At 37.5% G+C, this 15,967-nt stretch overlaps 1 protein-coding gene and 1 pseudogene across 2 annotated transcripts in view; both read right to left on the bottom strand.

Annotated features, from left to right (window-relative positions):
- Positions 1 to 15,967, bottom strand: part of SCAPER (S-phase cyclin A associated protein in the ER) — a 494,267-nt gene that overhangs the window by 47,389 nt on the left and 430,911 nt on the right. The window lies entirely within an intron of this gene.
- LOC113629378 (uncharacterized) lies at positions 6,615 to 6,715 on the bottom strand (annotated as a pseudogene).

Below are 15,967 nucleotides of genomic sequence, written 5' to 3'. Positions count from 1 at the left end.
ATTATATTATTCATTCTAATTTGTTAGTTTCATCAAAGTATAGTTTTATTCGTAACTGTGGTAAGCATTTGTTTCCTGAATGTGCACTATTTCTGATAGTCTAAGAATGTGGGATGACACTTATACTTGTTCTCTTCTTAAGAAAGCAGGTCTTATGAAATACTATCATCTCATTTGCATGGCAGGACCTGCTAAGTACATTCACATCTTCCACCCCGCCTCATTTGTAGTTCTTCATAGTTGGTAGAGAAGGTGTTGTTCTCCTCACTTCACACATGACACAACCGAGACCCTCAGAGATTCAGTGAGATGTTTTAGGTCATAAACATTTGTCAGTGGCAAAGGCAGGGGTACTACCAAGAACTGTTGACTCTTTAAAGGCAGGGCTTTGTCCAAAGACCAAAACATCCAGGCCAAACAGGAGGTGACCTCTTCTTTCGTCTCCATGCCTTTTCTTAAATCAAATCTCGGGGTTAACTGAACACTGTTAAACAAAGTACACAGACGTTGTAATGTAATCCTGATCATCACGGAGAGACACTTTCTGTCTTACGGGACTCAGTGAAAACAAAAAGTTAAGAAATTATATTTATTTGCTTACAGGCACATCTGAACCTTTACACAAACTGTTAGCTAATGTCATTTCAGTTCACCCTTCCTTCCTTCCTTCCATTATAGCCATGAGAGTTAGGGGTCAGACCCCGACTAAAGACGTGAGTAGAGATTAATGTGTCTGAGTTTATTATATAGATTCCAAAAAGGGGTCTGTGTTTGTTTAACAATGACTGCCTTTTAGAACCAATGACAAGTCAGAAGACATTTCTCCCTAAAGCTAATTTCTAATAGGCTTTCAGAACCTTGGGGATGAGTGACATCACTGCTGGTGACAACATTTTTTCTTCTTTGTGATTCAGAATGGTCACCTCCCCTTTACTGCCTGTGTTGCTTTTAAACTGATTATTAGCATATTCAAATGCAGATATTCAGGAATATAGCTTTATTATTTAGAAAACTTTGTAACAGTTAATCTTTGCAAGCATTTATGAAATGACATGAATTCACTGCTATTACTTGTTTAAAAAAATAAATTAAAAAAAACCCAGCAAGTGAAGATCATCAGAATAGTTTCTTTCTCTCCACCCCACCCTATTTAGGAAAATACCAAACTATAAAATAACATAACTCAGGATCTTTTGCAATATTCTTCTGATGAAATAAAAATGTTGATTCAGAAAAATCAATTAAATTAGCATTCAAGAACTCAGATGTGGAAATGGTTCAAAATGTATATTAATATTGCTTTGTGGAAAAGACACTTTTAAAGTTAGCCTACAGAATATACAGGGTGGAGGGGAGGGGAGAGAGCTTGTCTGCTGCATTTGGCTTCCACAGAACTAATGTAGACATGAAGGGACTTTAGAAAATGTTTACTTTTGATTTAGTCTGAAATATGGATAATTTGTCCTTGAACAGGCCACTGGCTCCTGTTGGTCTTAAATGTCAGCTATAATCACTTTAAGCCTAAATGTTTATAATAAAAAAGTAAAAGGCCTTATTCATATCAGGCACAGGTTATAAAAAGTTTTCTTTTTTTAAATAAATTTATTTTTGGCTGCGTTGGGTCTTTGTTGCTGTGCGTGGGCTTTCTCTAGTTGTGGCAAGCGGGGGCTACCCTTTGTTGCGGTGCGTGGGCTTCTCATTCCGGTGGCTTCTTGTTGTGGAGCATGGGCTCTAGGTGCGCGGGCTTCAGTAGTTGTGGCACACAGGCTCAGTAGCTGTGGTTCGTGGGCTCTAGAGCGCAGGCTCAGTAGTTGTGGCGCACGGGCTTAGTTGCTCCGCGGCATGTGGGATCTCCCCAGACCAGGGCTCGAACCCGTGTCCCCTGCATTGGCAGGGGGATTCTTAATCACTGCGCCCTCAGGGAAGCCCATAAAGTTTTCTTTTAAAAACACATTGAAGATATGAAAAATCAGATCTGAAATTTTGTATATTACACTCTAAGATCTTCTCAATTTTACTGGATTTTAAAGTGTTTTTGTTTGGTCTCTAGGATTAGAGATCTTAGTGGCATATTCATTTTTGTTCATTAATTGTGAGATTCAATCAGGAAAAACTATAACTGGGCCATCAATATACCTGCACGGCTCTTGAAAACCCTACTTTGCCTTAAAGGAGAGTATAGTTGGGCAAAAAAAAAAGCAATAATTTGTGTGGGCATGAATCACCTGCCATCTGTTCTATCTTTGGTATTTTAAACCACTTATGTAACAGGCCTTATTTGGCCCAAAAAAGCAGCTGTGACAGTCGCACACACTATAACCCCCTTTCCCCATTTGTTCCTGGCTTGTTTGCTCTTGTATCCCTGGTCGCAGATTTCTGATTCGGTAACATCCACCCTGATCCCCTTCAGTGCCGGTATCTTCTAGACTGCTCTCCTAGCTTCTTGGATTTTGGCTTTGTTCCCTCCTTTAGATCTGGAATCCCAGAGGCATCTTATCAGAACCTCCCATTTTAGCCTCTGAATCCAGAACACTCCCCACAAAGGTCTGCATAGTGCTGGGAGTGGACGGAGTTAAGTCACTGTCCCTCCCAATGATGAATGTGAACTTCACTGTTCAAGGAGAAGTGAATTATTTCTTACAGAGTTATTCCAGCTGTGGGCTCTTATGTACTGGAACAGTCTTAGAAAGCTGACCTTCATCTAGTAACATCATCATTTATCAGGCTTTGTGGTGAGCAAAAGGGACATGATTATCTGTCATATATTCTCTATTGAAAAAGCCAAAGTACCTGTGCTCCAGCAACAGTGACCTGTGATGTATTACAAAATCAAGGAAGACCAGACCCCTGTCCTATAGAATGTTACATTCTAATAGTGGCAGGCATGTGCATCAGCTTCCTATTGCTGCTGGAATAAACGATCACAAGCTAGTTGTTCAAAACAACACAAATTTATTCTCTTAAAGTTCTGGGGGGTCAGAAATCCAAAATGTCTCACTAAGCTAAAATCAAGGTGTTACCAGAGCTGGGTTCCTTCTGTAGGCTGAAGGGGAAAATTTATTTCCTTGCCTTTTACAACTTCTAGAGTATGGTTGCTCCTTGGCTCCTGGCCCCTTCTTCCATATTCAAAGCCAGCAGCATAGCACCTTCAAATCCCTCTCTAACACTGACTTTCCTGCTTCCCTTTGAGATTACACTGGGCCCACCTGGATAATCCAGGCTACTCTCTCCATCTCAAGATCCTTAACCATTTCTGCAAAATTCCTTTTGCCATGTTAGGTAACACATTTATAAGTTCTGAGGATTAGGATACAGGTATCTTTGGCAGGGCATTATCTCCCCCCACCCCTGATTTTTTTTTATTGTGGTAAAATACACATAAAATTTACCATCTTACCTGTTTTTAAGTTTACAATTCAATGGTATTAAATTCGTTCATAATGTTGTACAACCATCACTACCAACCATCTCTTTAAGTCTTTTTTTTTTTGCGGTATGCAGGCCTCTCACTGTTGTGGCCTCTCCCGTTGCGGAGCACAGGCTCCGGACACGCAGGCTCAGTTGCCATGGTTCATGGGCCCAGCCGCTCTGCGGCATGTGGGATCTTCCCGGACCGGGGCACAAACCCGTGTCCCCTGCATCGGCAGGCGGACTCTCAACCACTGCGCCACCAGGGAAGCCCTCCATAACTCTTTCATCATGTAAAACTGAAACTCTATACTCATTAAACAATAACTCCCTATTCCTTCCTCCCCCTGGCAACCACTATTCTACTTTCTGTCTCCATGATTCTGACTACTCTAAGCATGTCATATATGTGGAATCATCATATAGTATTTGTCTTTTTGTGACTGGCTTATTTCACTTAGCATAATGTCCTCAAGTTTCATTCATGTTGTAGCATATGGCAGAACTTCCTACCTTTTCAAGGCTGAATAATATTCCATTATATGTGTATACCACATTTTGTTTATCCATCATCCACTGATGGACACTTGGGTTGCTTCCGTTTTAGCTACTGTGAATAATGCTGCCATGAACATGGGTGTATAAACATGTCTTCAAAACCCTGTTTTCAATTCTTTTGGATATATATCCAGAAGTAGAATTTCTCAATCATATAATAATTCTATTTTTAATTTTTTGAGGAATTGCCATAACATTTTCCACAGCATCTATACCATTTTACATTCCCACTAACAATGCACAAGGGTTCTAATTTCTCCATATCCTCACCAAACCTTGGTATTTTCTTTTTTTTTTTTAATAGTAGCCATCCTAATGGGTGTGAGGTGATATCTCATTGTAGTTTTGATTTGCATTTCCCTATCAACGACATTGAGCATCTTTGCATGTGCTTATTGACCAATTTGTATTTCTTCTTTGGAATTCAAGTCCTTTGCCCATTTTTTAATTGGGTTATTTTGTTGTTGAGTTTTAGGAGTTTTCCATAGTTCCTGGATATTAACCCCTTATCAGATATATGACTTGCAAATATTATCTCCCATTCTCTGGGTTGTTTCTTTACTCTGTTGATATTATATTTTGATGCACAAATCAAAAAACTTTTCATGCAGTCCCATTTGTCTACTTTTTCTTTTATTGCCTGTGCCTCTGGTGTCACATCCAAAGAAATCATTGCTAAATCCAATGTCAGGAAGCTTTTGCCCTGTGTTTTCTTCTAGGAGTTTAATTGTTTTAGGTCTTACATTTACGTCTCTGATCCATCTTAAGTTATGGTGGTAGATAAGTGTCCAGCTTCATTCTTTTGCTTATGGATATCCAGTTTCTCCAGCATCATTTGTTGAAGAGACTGTCCTTTCCCATTCAATGGTCTTGGCACCCCTGTCAAAAATCATTTGGCTATAAATACAAGAGTTTAAGTCTGTGCTCTCTATTCTATTCCATTGTTATATATGTCTGTCTTTATGCCAGTACCACACTGTTTTGATTACTGTAGCTTTGTAGTAAATTTTGAAATCCGAAGTGTGAGTCCTCCCCCTTTGTTTTTCTCTTTCAAAATTGTTTTGGTTATTTGGGGTCCCTTGAGATTCCATATGAATTTTAAGATGGGATTTACTATTTCTGCCAAAAAAAAAAAAAAAGCCTTTGGGATTTAGATAGGGAGTGCAAGGAATGTACAGATTTATAGATTGCTTTGCATAGTAATGACATCTTAACAATATTGTTTTATAATCCATGGTCATGGGATGTGTTTCTAATTTATGCCTTCTTTGATTTCTTTTGGCAATGTTTTATACTTTTCATTGTATAAGTCTTTCATCTTCTTGTTTAATTCCTAAGTATTTTATTCTTTTTGATGCTATTATAAATGGAATTTTCATAATTTCCTTTCCAGATTGTTCATAGTATATAGTGTATATAAATGCAACTAATTTTTGTGAGTTGACTTTGTAGTCTGTTACTTTATTGAATTCATTAGTTTTAACAGCTTTTTTGTGTGGAATCATTAGTAGTTTCTACATATAATATCATTTGCAAACAGAGAAAATTTTACTCCTTCCCTTCCAATTTAGATGCCTTTTTATTTTTCTTTTCCTCACCTAATTGCGTTGGCTACAACTTCCAGTACTATGTTGAGTAGAAGTGGCAGAAGTGGGCATCCTTGCCTTGTCCTGATGTTAGAGGAAAAGCTTTCCTTCTTTCATCCTTGAGTATGATGTTCCTTGTGGGCTTTTCACATATGGCTTTTATTATGTGAAGGTAGTTTCTTTCTATTCCTAATTTGTTGAGTGTTTTTATCATGAAAGGGTGTTGAAATTTATCAGATGCTTTTCTGTATAAATTGAGATGATCGTGTTTTTTTTCCCCCTCATTCTGTTAATGTGGTCTGTTAAATTGATTGATGTTCATATGCGGAGCCATTCTTGCACTCCAGGAACAAATCCCACTTGGTCATGGTGTATAATCCTTTAAACATGCTGCTGAGCTTGGTTTGGTAGTGTTTTGTTGAGGATCTTTAAATCAATGTTCGCAAGGAATATCAGTCTGGAATTTTCTCTCTTGTGGTGTCTTTGTCTGGCTTCGGAATCAGGATAATGCTGGCTTCATGTTAGAAAGTATTCTCTCCTCTTCAATTTTTTGGAGAAGTTTGAGAAAGACTAGTGTTAGTTCTTTAAATGTTGGGTACAATTCACCACTGAAGCCATCAGGTCCAGGGCTTTCCTTTGGAGACTTCTGATTACTGCTTCAGCCCCCTTATTAGTTACAGGTCTCTTCAGATTTTCTATTTCTTTGTGATTTAGTCTTGGTAGGTATTGTGTTTCTAGGAATTTGTCCATTTCATCTAAATTATTCAATTTGTTGGCATACGTTGTTAATAGTACTCTTGTATAGTCCTTTTTATTTCTGTAGAATTGGTAGCAATGTCCCATTTTCATTTCCCCCCCCCACCCAACTTTACCGAAGTATAACTGACAAATAAAATTATAACATTCAATGTGTGTAAAACATGATGATTTGATATACATTGTAAAATTATTCCTATCATCAAGTTAAAACATCCATTACCTCATATAGTTAATTTTTTTTTTTGGTAGAATGCTTAAAATCTACTCTTTTATAATTTCAATATACAATACTATACTACAACCATAAAAAAAAAACACTTCAAGAATCTGAGTGTCATCTTTGTGCAGGGACCATGCTAATCTTTGTATCATTCTAATTTAGTATATGCACTGTCAAAGTGAGCACCCCATTTTCATTTCTGATTTTAGTAATTTCAGAGTTCTCACTCTTGTTTTCTAGCTGAATGTTTGTCAATTCTATTGATCTTCTCAAAGAACCAACTTTTGGTTTCACTGATTATCTCTATTGTTATTTTATTCTCAACTTAATTGATCTCCGCCATAATCTTAATTATTTCCTTCCTTTTGCTAGGCTTGGGTTTAGTCTGTTCTTTTTTTCTAGTTCCTTAAGTTGTATAGTTTTTTTTTTTAATTAATTAATTAATTTTTGGCTGTGTTGGGTCTTCGTTGCTGCACACAGGCCTTTCTCTAGTTGTGGCAAGCGGGGGCTACTCTTCATCGCAGTGCATGGGCTTCTCATTGCGGTGGCTTCTCTTGTTGTGGAGCATGAGCTCTAGGCATGTGGGGTTCAGTAGTTGTGGTTCGTGGGCTCTAGAGCACAGGCTCAGTAGTTGTGGTGCATGGGCTTAACTGCTCCGCAGCATGTGGGATCTTCCTGGATCAGGGCTCCAACCCATGACCCTTGCATTGGTAGGCAGATTCTTAACCACTGCATGACCAGGGAAGTCCCTAGTTAATTTTTTGATTTGAGATATTTCTAGTTGCTTTAGTGTAAATGCTTATAGCTATACACTTTCCCCTTGACAGTGCTTTTACTGTCCCATGAGTTTTTAATTTATTTTATTTTTTATTGAGGTATAGCTGACTTACAATTATATTAGTTTCAAGTGTACAATGTAGTGATTGAAATTTTTATAGATTATACTCCATTTAAAGTTATTATAAAATATTGGCTATATTCCCTGTGCTGTACAATATATCCTTGTAGTTTATTTTATAGATAGTAGTTTGTACCTCTTAATCCCCTACCTCTATGTTGCTCTTCCCCACTTCCCTCTCTACACTGGTAATCACTAGTTTGTTCTCTATATCTGTGAGTCTGTTTCTGTTTTGTTATATTCATTAGTTTATTTTTTTAGATTCCACATACAAGTGATAACACGCAGCATTTGTCTTTCTCTGTGTCATTTATTTCACTAAGCATAACATCTCCAGGTCCAGTCATGTTGATGCAAATGGCAAAATTTTATTCTTTTTATGGCCAAGTGGTATTCCATTGTGTGTATGTGTGTATGCATCTCCTTTTTCCATTCATCTGTTGATGGACACTTAGGTTACTTCCATATCTTGGCTACTGTAAATAATGTGGCTATAAACACTGGGTGCATGTATCTTTTCAAATTAGTGTTTTCATTTTCTTTGGATAGACACCCAGGAGTAGAATTACTGCATCATATGGTAGTTCTAATGTTAGTTTTTTGAGGAACCTCCATACTGTTCTCCAGAGTGGCTACACCTATTTATATTATACCAACAGTGTACAAGGGTTTCCTTTCCTCCATATCCTTGCCAACATTTGTTATTTGTGGTCTTTTTGATGATAGTCATTCTGACAGGTGTGAGGTGTTATCTCGTGGTTTTTAGAATTTTATTGAAGTATAGTTGATTTAAAATGCCGTGTTTAATTTCTGCTGTACAACAAAGTGATTCAGCTATATATACATATATATATATATATATACACACACACACATATGTATATATATATATTCTTTTCCATTATGGTTTATCACAGGATATTGAATATAGTTCCCTGTGCTATACAGTAGGACCTTGTTTACCCATCCTATATATAGTAGTTTGTATCTGCTAATCCCAAACTCCCAGCTAACTTTCCTTCCCCATCCTGCCTCCCCCTGGCAACCACAAATCTGTTCTCTTTATCTGTTAAGTTTGTTTTTGTTTTGTAGATATGTTCATTTGTGTCGTATTTTAGATTCCACATATAAGTCATATCATATGGTATTTGTTTCTCTTTCTGACTTACTTCACTTAGCATGACAACCTCTAAGGTCCATCCATGTTGCTGCAAATGGCATTATTTCATTCTTTTTTTATGGCTGATAATATTCCCTTGGATATATATATACCACATCTTTAACCATTCATCTGTCGATGGACATTTAGGTTGTTTCCATGTCTTGGCTATTGTAAACAGTGCTGCTATGAACATAGGGGTGCATGTATCTTTTCAAATTATATTTTCGTCTGGGTATATGCTCTGGAGTGGGATTGCTGGATCATACAGCAACCCTATTTTTAGTTTTTTGAGGAACCTCCATACTGTTTTCCACAGTGATTGTACCAATTTATATTCCCACCAACAGTGTAAGAGGGTTCCCTTTTCTCCACACCCTCTCTAGCATTTATTATTTGTAGACTCTTTAATGATGGCCATTCTGACTGGTGTGAGGTTGTACCCCATTGTAGTTTTGATTTGCATTTCTCTAATAATTAGTGATGATGAGCATCTTTTCATGTGCCTACTGGCCATCTGTATGTCTTCTTTAGAGAAATGTCTTTTTGGGTCTTTTGCCCATTTTTTAATAGTGTTGTTTGTTCTTTTTTTGATATTGAGTTGTATGAGCTGTTTATATATTTTGGATATTAACCCCTTGTCAGTTGCATCATTTGTAAATATTTTCTCCCATTCAGTAGGTTGTCTTTTCACTTTGTCAATGGTTTCCTTTGCTGTGAAAAAGCTTTTAAGTTTAATTAGGTCCTATTTGTTTACTTTTCTTTTTGTTTCCTTTGCCTTAGGAGTCAGATCCCTCAAAATACTGGATTTATGTCAAAGAGTATTCTATTTGTTTTCTTCTAGGAGTTTGATGGTTTCCAGTTTTACATTTGGGTCTTTAATCCACTTTGAGTTTATTTTTGCATATCATGTGAGAAAATGCTCTAATTTCATTCTTTTACATGTAACTGTCCAGTTTCCCCAGCACCATTTACTGAAGAGACTGACTTTTCTCCCTTGTATATTCTTGCCTCCTTTGTCACAGAAACCATAAGTGTGTGGGTTGATTTCTGGGCTCCCTATTCTGTTCTGTGAGCTATGTGTCTGTTTTTGTGCCAGTACCAAACTGTTTTGATTACTGCAACTTGGTAGCATGGTCTGAAGTCAGGGAGCGTAATAGCTCCAGCTCTGTTCTTTCTTAAGATTGTTTTGGCTATTTGGGGTCTTTTGTGTTTCCATACAAATTTTAAAATTATTTGTTCTAGCTCTGTCAAAAATGCCATTGGCATTTTGATAGGGATTACATTGAATCTGTAGATTGCCTTAGGTAGTATGGTCATTTTAACAATATTAAGTCTTAAAATCCATGAACATGGTATATATCTTTTCATCTGTTTATGTCATCTTTAATTTCTTTCATCAGTTTCTTAGAGTTTTCTGAGTATAGGTCTTTTACCTCCTTAGTTAGATTTATTCTTAGGTATTTTATTTTCTTTTATTTTTTGATGTGATTGTAAATTGGATTGTTCCTTAATTTCTCTGACAGTTTGTGTATAGAAATGCAACATATTTCTGTATATTAATTTTGTGTCCTGAAACTTGACTGAATTCATTGATAAGCTGTAGTAGTTTTTTGGTGGTGTCTTTCAGATTTTCTATGTATAGTATCATATCATCTGAAGACAGTGACAGTACTTCCTCCTTACCAATCTGGATTCATTTCATTTCTTTTTCTTGTCTGATTGCTGTGCCTAGGACTTCCAATACTATGTTGAATAAAAGTGGTGAGGGGCTTCCCTGGTGGCGCAGTGGTTGAGAGTCTGCCTGCCGATGCAGGGGACACGGGTTCATGCCCTGGTCTGGGAAGATCCCACATGCCGCGGAGTGGCTGGGCCCGTGAGCCATGGCCGCTAAGCCTGTGCGTCCAGAGCCTGTGCTCCGCAACGGGAGAGGCCACAACAGTGAGAGGGCCACGTACTGCAAAAAAAATAAAAAATAAAAAATAAATAAATTAAAGTGGTGAGACCGGGCATCCTTGTCTTGTTCCTGGTCTTAGAGGAAATGCTTTCAGCTTTTCACTGTTGAGTATGTAATTAACTATGAGTTTGTCATATATGGTCATTTCTTACGTTGAGGTATGTTCCCTCTATACCCACTTTGTGGAGAGTTTTTATTATAAATCGATGTTGAATTTTGTCAAAAGTTTTTTCTGCATCTATTGAGATGATCATATGATTTTTATTCCTCAGTTTGTTAATGTGGTGTATCACACTGATTGATTTGTGGATACTGAACCATCTGTGCTTCCCTGGATAATTTCCCCTTGAACATGGTTTATGATCTTTTTAATGTATTGTTGGATTTGGTTTGCTAATATTTTGAGGATTCTGGCATCTATGTTCATCAGTGTTACTGGCCTGTATTTCCTTTTTCTTGTGATATATTTGTCTGGTTTTGGTATCAGGGTGATGTGGGCCTTGTAGAATGAGTTCAGAAGCATTCCTTCCTCTGTAACTTTCTGGAAGTTTGAGAAGCACAGATGTTAACTCTTCTCTAAATGTTTGGTAGAATTCATCTGTGAAGCCGTCTGGTCCTGGACTTTTGTTTTTTGGGAGGTTTTAAAATTCCTGATTCAATTTCATTACTGGTAATTGATCTGTTCATATTTTCTAGTTCTTCCTGGCTCAGTCTTGGAAGATAGTACATATCTAGGAGTTTGTCCATTTCTTCTGTCCAGTTTATTGGCATATAGTTGTTTGTAGTAATCTCTTATAATCTTTTATATTTCTGTGGTGCTGGCTGTAACTTCTCTGTTTTCATTTCTGATTTTATCGATTTGTGCTCTGTTTTTTTGTTTTTCCTTGATGTATCTGGCTAAAGGTTTATCAATTTTGTTTATCTTCAAAGAACCAGCTCTTGGTATCACTGATTTTTTCTATTTTTTTTTTTACAGCCTGTTTCATTTATTTCTGTTGTTATCTTTGTGATTTCTTTCTTTCTACTAATTTTGGGTTTTGTTTGTTCTTTTTGTAGTTCCTTTAGGTGTATGGATAGGTTGTTTGTTTGAGATTTTTCTTGTTTCCTGAGGTAATCTTGTATCACTATAAACTTCCCTCTTAGAATTGCTTTTGCTGTGTCCCATAGATTTTGGATTGCTGTGTTTTTGTTTTCATTTGTCTCCAGGTATTTTAAAATTTCTTCTTTGATTTCTTTAGTGATCCATTGGTTGTTTAGTAGCACACTGTCTAGCCTCACCTGTGTAATTTTTGCAGTTTTTTCTTGTAGTTGATTTCTAGTCTCATAGTGTTGTGGTTGGAAATGATGCTTGATATGATTTCAATTTTCTTAAATTTACTGAGACTTGTTTTGTGGCCTAGGATGTGATCTATCCTGGATAATGCTCCATGTGCACTTTAAAAGAATATGTATTCTGCTGCTTTTGGATGGAATCTTCTTTATATATCTATTAAGTCCATTTGGTCTAATGTGTAATTTAAGGCCAGTGCTTCCTTATTGATTTTCTGTCTGGATGATTTGTCAATTGATATAAATGGGGTGTTAAAGTCCCCTACTATTATTGTGTTACTGACAATTTCTCCCTTTATGTCTGTTAATATTTGCTCTATGTTTTTAGATGCATCTATCTTGTGTGCATATATATTTACAATTGTTACATCTTCTTCTTGGATTGATCCCTGATCATTATGTAATGTTTAAGAGTGTTTTGTTTAATTTCTGCAAATCTGTGAATTTTCTAGTTTTACTTCTATTATTGATTTCTTACTTCATCCCATTAAGGTCAGAGAAGATATTCTGTATGATGTCTACCTTTTAAAATCGACTGAGACTTAATTAGTGGCCTAACATGGTATTCTATCCTGGAAAATGTCCCATACACACTTGAGAAGAATGTGTATTTTGCTTTGGGGTAGAATGTTCAGGAGGGGCATTATTCTGTCACATGGGCCTATTCATTCATAATTCATTTATTCAACAAATATTTACTGAGGACCTACTCTGTGTAAGCACTTTTCTAGGCACTGGGATTCAGCAGTAAAATCCATGTTCTCTTTCTAATAAAACTTACATTTTAGTGTACGAGATACAATGAACAAATAAACAAGTATCACATGTAATATATAGTATGTCAGGTGTGCTAAGTACTGTAGAAGAGCAGGGGATATGGGTAGGGAATGAAGATGCAGGGGTGTGTGTGTTTGTGTGTGTGTGTGTGATGCTATTTTATATAGGGTGGTTGGGGAAACACTTTCTAAAGTGCTATTTAGACAGAATTCTACAGAAAGTGAGGAAAGAAGCCATGTGGATACCTGAGGCAAGGGTGTTTTTAGGCAGAGGAACAGCAAGTCCCAAGGCTTGGAGCCAGGAGCATGCATGACATATTCAAGAAACAGCAAGAAGGCCAGTGTGGCTACAGCTGGTTAAGCAAAGTGGAGGAACAATGGGGGATGAGGTCAGAGAGGAAACAGGAAGACGATCAGGTAGGGTCTTGTAGAGCATTGTAAGGACATTATAAGGGTTTTACTGAATGAGATGGAAAGCCATTGTAAGGTTTTGAGCAGAAGGGTTATATAATGTGACTTTGGTTTAAAAATAATCACTATAGCTAATAGGTTGAAAAATTGTTAGAAGAGCCAAGACAGAAGCAGAGAGGCCAATTAAGAGACTGTTTCAATCATCCAAGTGAGAGATCATGGTGGATGAACCAGGATGGTAGTCATGGATGTGGTAAGAAGTAGCTGGATTCTGAAAAATATTCAGAAGGGAAAACCAATAGGATTTCCTGATAGAATGAATGTGGGGTGAGAAAAAGAGGAGTAAAAAATGGCTCAGTGGTTTTTTTTGCCTGAGTAATTAAAAGAATGTGGCTGCCATTTACAGAAATGGGAAAGACAGTGGATAGAGCATGTCTGGGGAGGAAAATGAGGAGTTCACCTTTAAACTTGTTAAATTCAAGATGCCTATTAGACAGCTAAGTGAAGATACTGGATCAGAAGTTGGATAAAATGAGCTTCCCAAGGGTAGGGAATTTTGTCTGTCTCCAGGGCTTAGAACAGTATCTGACATAGAGTAGCCACTCAATAGACATCTGTTGAATAAATGAATAAATATACAAGTCTGAGTTCAGAGGAGCGATCTGGGCTTGAGATATTTGGGAGTCATCAACACACAGATGGTATTTAAAGCCAGCTCATCTAGTGAGTGAACATAGATTAGTCTGAGAATTGAGCCTTGGGATACTCCAAAGTGTAGAAGTTGGGGAGATGAGAATAAATCATCAAAGGAAACTGAAAAATGAAACCAGTGGGGTAGGAGGAAAAGCAGGGAAGTGTGATGCCCTAGAAGCAAAGTGAAGATAGTTTCAAGAAGGAGGAAGTAAAAAATAAAAAAGTTTAATTAAAAATAAATGAGGACTAAAAAAGGATGAAATTTATAGAAATGACTATTAAATCCTATTTTTAGATTTAAAAACTAACTGCATAGATTTAGGATGGGAAGAAGGCAAGTGACAGGGGACTGGAATATAGCTTTCAATGATAAGTAGGGGGAAAAGACTTAGCAAATTAGCTTCCTATCCATTCAAATGAAGAAACAGTCTTGCTTGATTACCCATGAATATAATTCAATTTTGACTGAGCTAAGAGGAGTAAAACGTACACAACCAGAAAGGTTTATCCTGATCCACTGCAATGAACAACTACTCTGGAAGTACTGGTTCTAGCACTGGGTATGGCACTACATTCAGGACACTGATGTATCAGAAAGTTCCCAAGGAAAGTGAATTGTGTCTTAAAACTATGTGGAAACAATGTCACCTGAGGTACATTTGAAAGTACTGGGAAATTTATTTCAGAACTGGAGGATATAAAGGTTATCTTCAAACTGAAGAGGTATTACACTGTTATTTATGACACCAGAGGAGAGATGCTACCTGAAAGCAGATATTAGATAAACTTACAGAAAATTTTCTAACAATCAGAACACCCAAAAGTTAAATGGGCTGTTGGTGAGGTATTACATTCTTAACTATTCTGAATCAGTGGAGGAATACATTCACTGAATTGACAGAGGGCACTCAAAACTCAGCTGGGCAATGGACAGGATGATGTCTAAGATTCTGTTCAGTTCTGGGGTGTTATAACAGGTGTGAATCTACTTCAAAAATTATAGTCTCCTACACAGACACACACACGCACACCCCCCCCCCCATATTTTATATATACAGTAGAGGGAGAAAATAGCTTGTTTAATGCAGATCTAATTTGGAGCCCTGTTGAAGGGAATGAGGATGACTTAGTAGAGATATTAGAGCAAGAGAAAACTCAAGGTGGAAAAGGTACATGTGTAAGCACTATAAGATAGTCTGGACATTTGGTTAGAGAAGAGGAAAAATATAGGAGAAATTAAATAGTGAGAATATTAGGTAGGGTGAGGCTGGCTGATTACTTGGGAGGATTTCCAAAGTACCTGGTCATTAGTTTCAGTTGAATTCAAAGAGGAACTTTTGAGAAGGAAACCTTTCTGGGAAGAGAAGTGATAGATGATGAAAACAGAGAGACATTCTTGTTGTTGGAGATCAACAACCTAGAACACGCTTGAGAAAGAAGAAGACCAAGAGGACACCAATGAGAATGGAAGGTAAAGGGTGAGGCCCCTAAGAAGAAACTGTGGTCTCTGGCAGAGGTCTGGGAGGAGGACCAAGAAAGTGGAAGATAAAGACAGTCTGGGGACAACCAAAGGTGAATGGAGAAAGGGCAGGGAGGAGTCCAAAAGGTGAGAATACGGCAGCTCTGGATGACTGACAACAGTATATGGTCCTAGATCTTGGAACTACAGACTAGGACTGTTGTCCAAGAATGCTTCTCAGATGGGACTTTTCTGACCTCTCTATCTTCAGTTTTCTCATTATCACCGTAAAACACAAAAGGGCCCTGTGCTGATTTTGGCTAGTTCAGCTGATATTTTGGGCTTCTCTTATCTTTAGTATTTGGCAGTTAGGCTGAAGGAGCTCTGCCAGAGGCTCTGCTGTGTTGCCAAATGAAAGCAATTACTTCTTCTGGGTGAGTAACTGGGAGGAAAAAACTGTCATATCTGGGCTGCGTGATGCAGTACCCTCCTAATTAATCTTTCCTGCTTCCACTCTTGCCCCTATAATCCATTCTACACAGAGTAAAAATCCATTACTTTTTAAGTAATCAGATCACGCTGCTCTCCTGCTTAAAATCCTCCAGTGGCTTCCTATCACACTTAGAATAAAACCCAAACTTCCACTCTCTCTGTCCTGATCTCTTGGCCCTTCATCTCCTAGCACTTTCTTGCTCATCACATTCCAGCGCACTGCCTTCTATGTTTCTGGTACACACCCACTTCAGATATTTGG

The sequence above is a fragment of the Aethalodelphis obliquidens genome, unplaced genomic scaffold, assembly GCF_003676395.1.
Source record: "Aethalodelphis obliquidens isolate GAN/ISIS:26980383/991018 unplaced genomic scaffold, ASM367639v1 scaffold26, whole genome shotgun sequence".
In the NCBI taxonomy this organism is placed as follows: domain Eukaryota; kingdom Metazoa; phylum Chordata; class Mammalia; order Artiodactyla; family Delphinidae; genus Aethalodelphis; species Aethalodelphis obliquidens.
The sequence above is the reverse complement of the archived record's forward strand: the minus strand, read 5'-3'. Positions and strand labels throughout refer to the sequence as shown.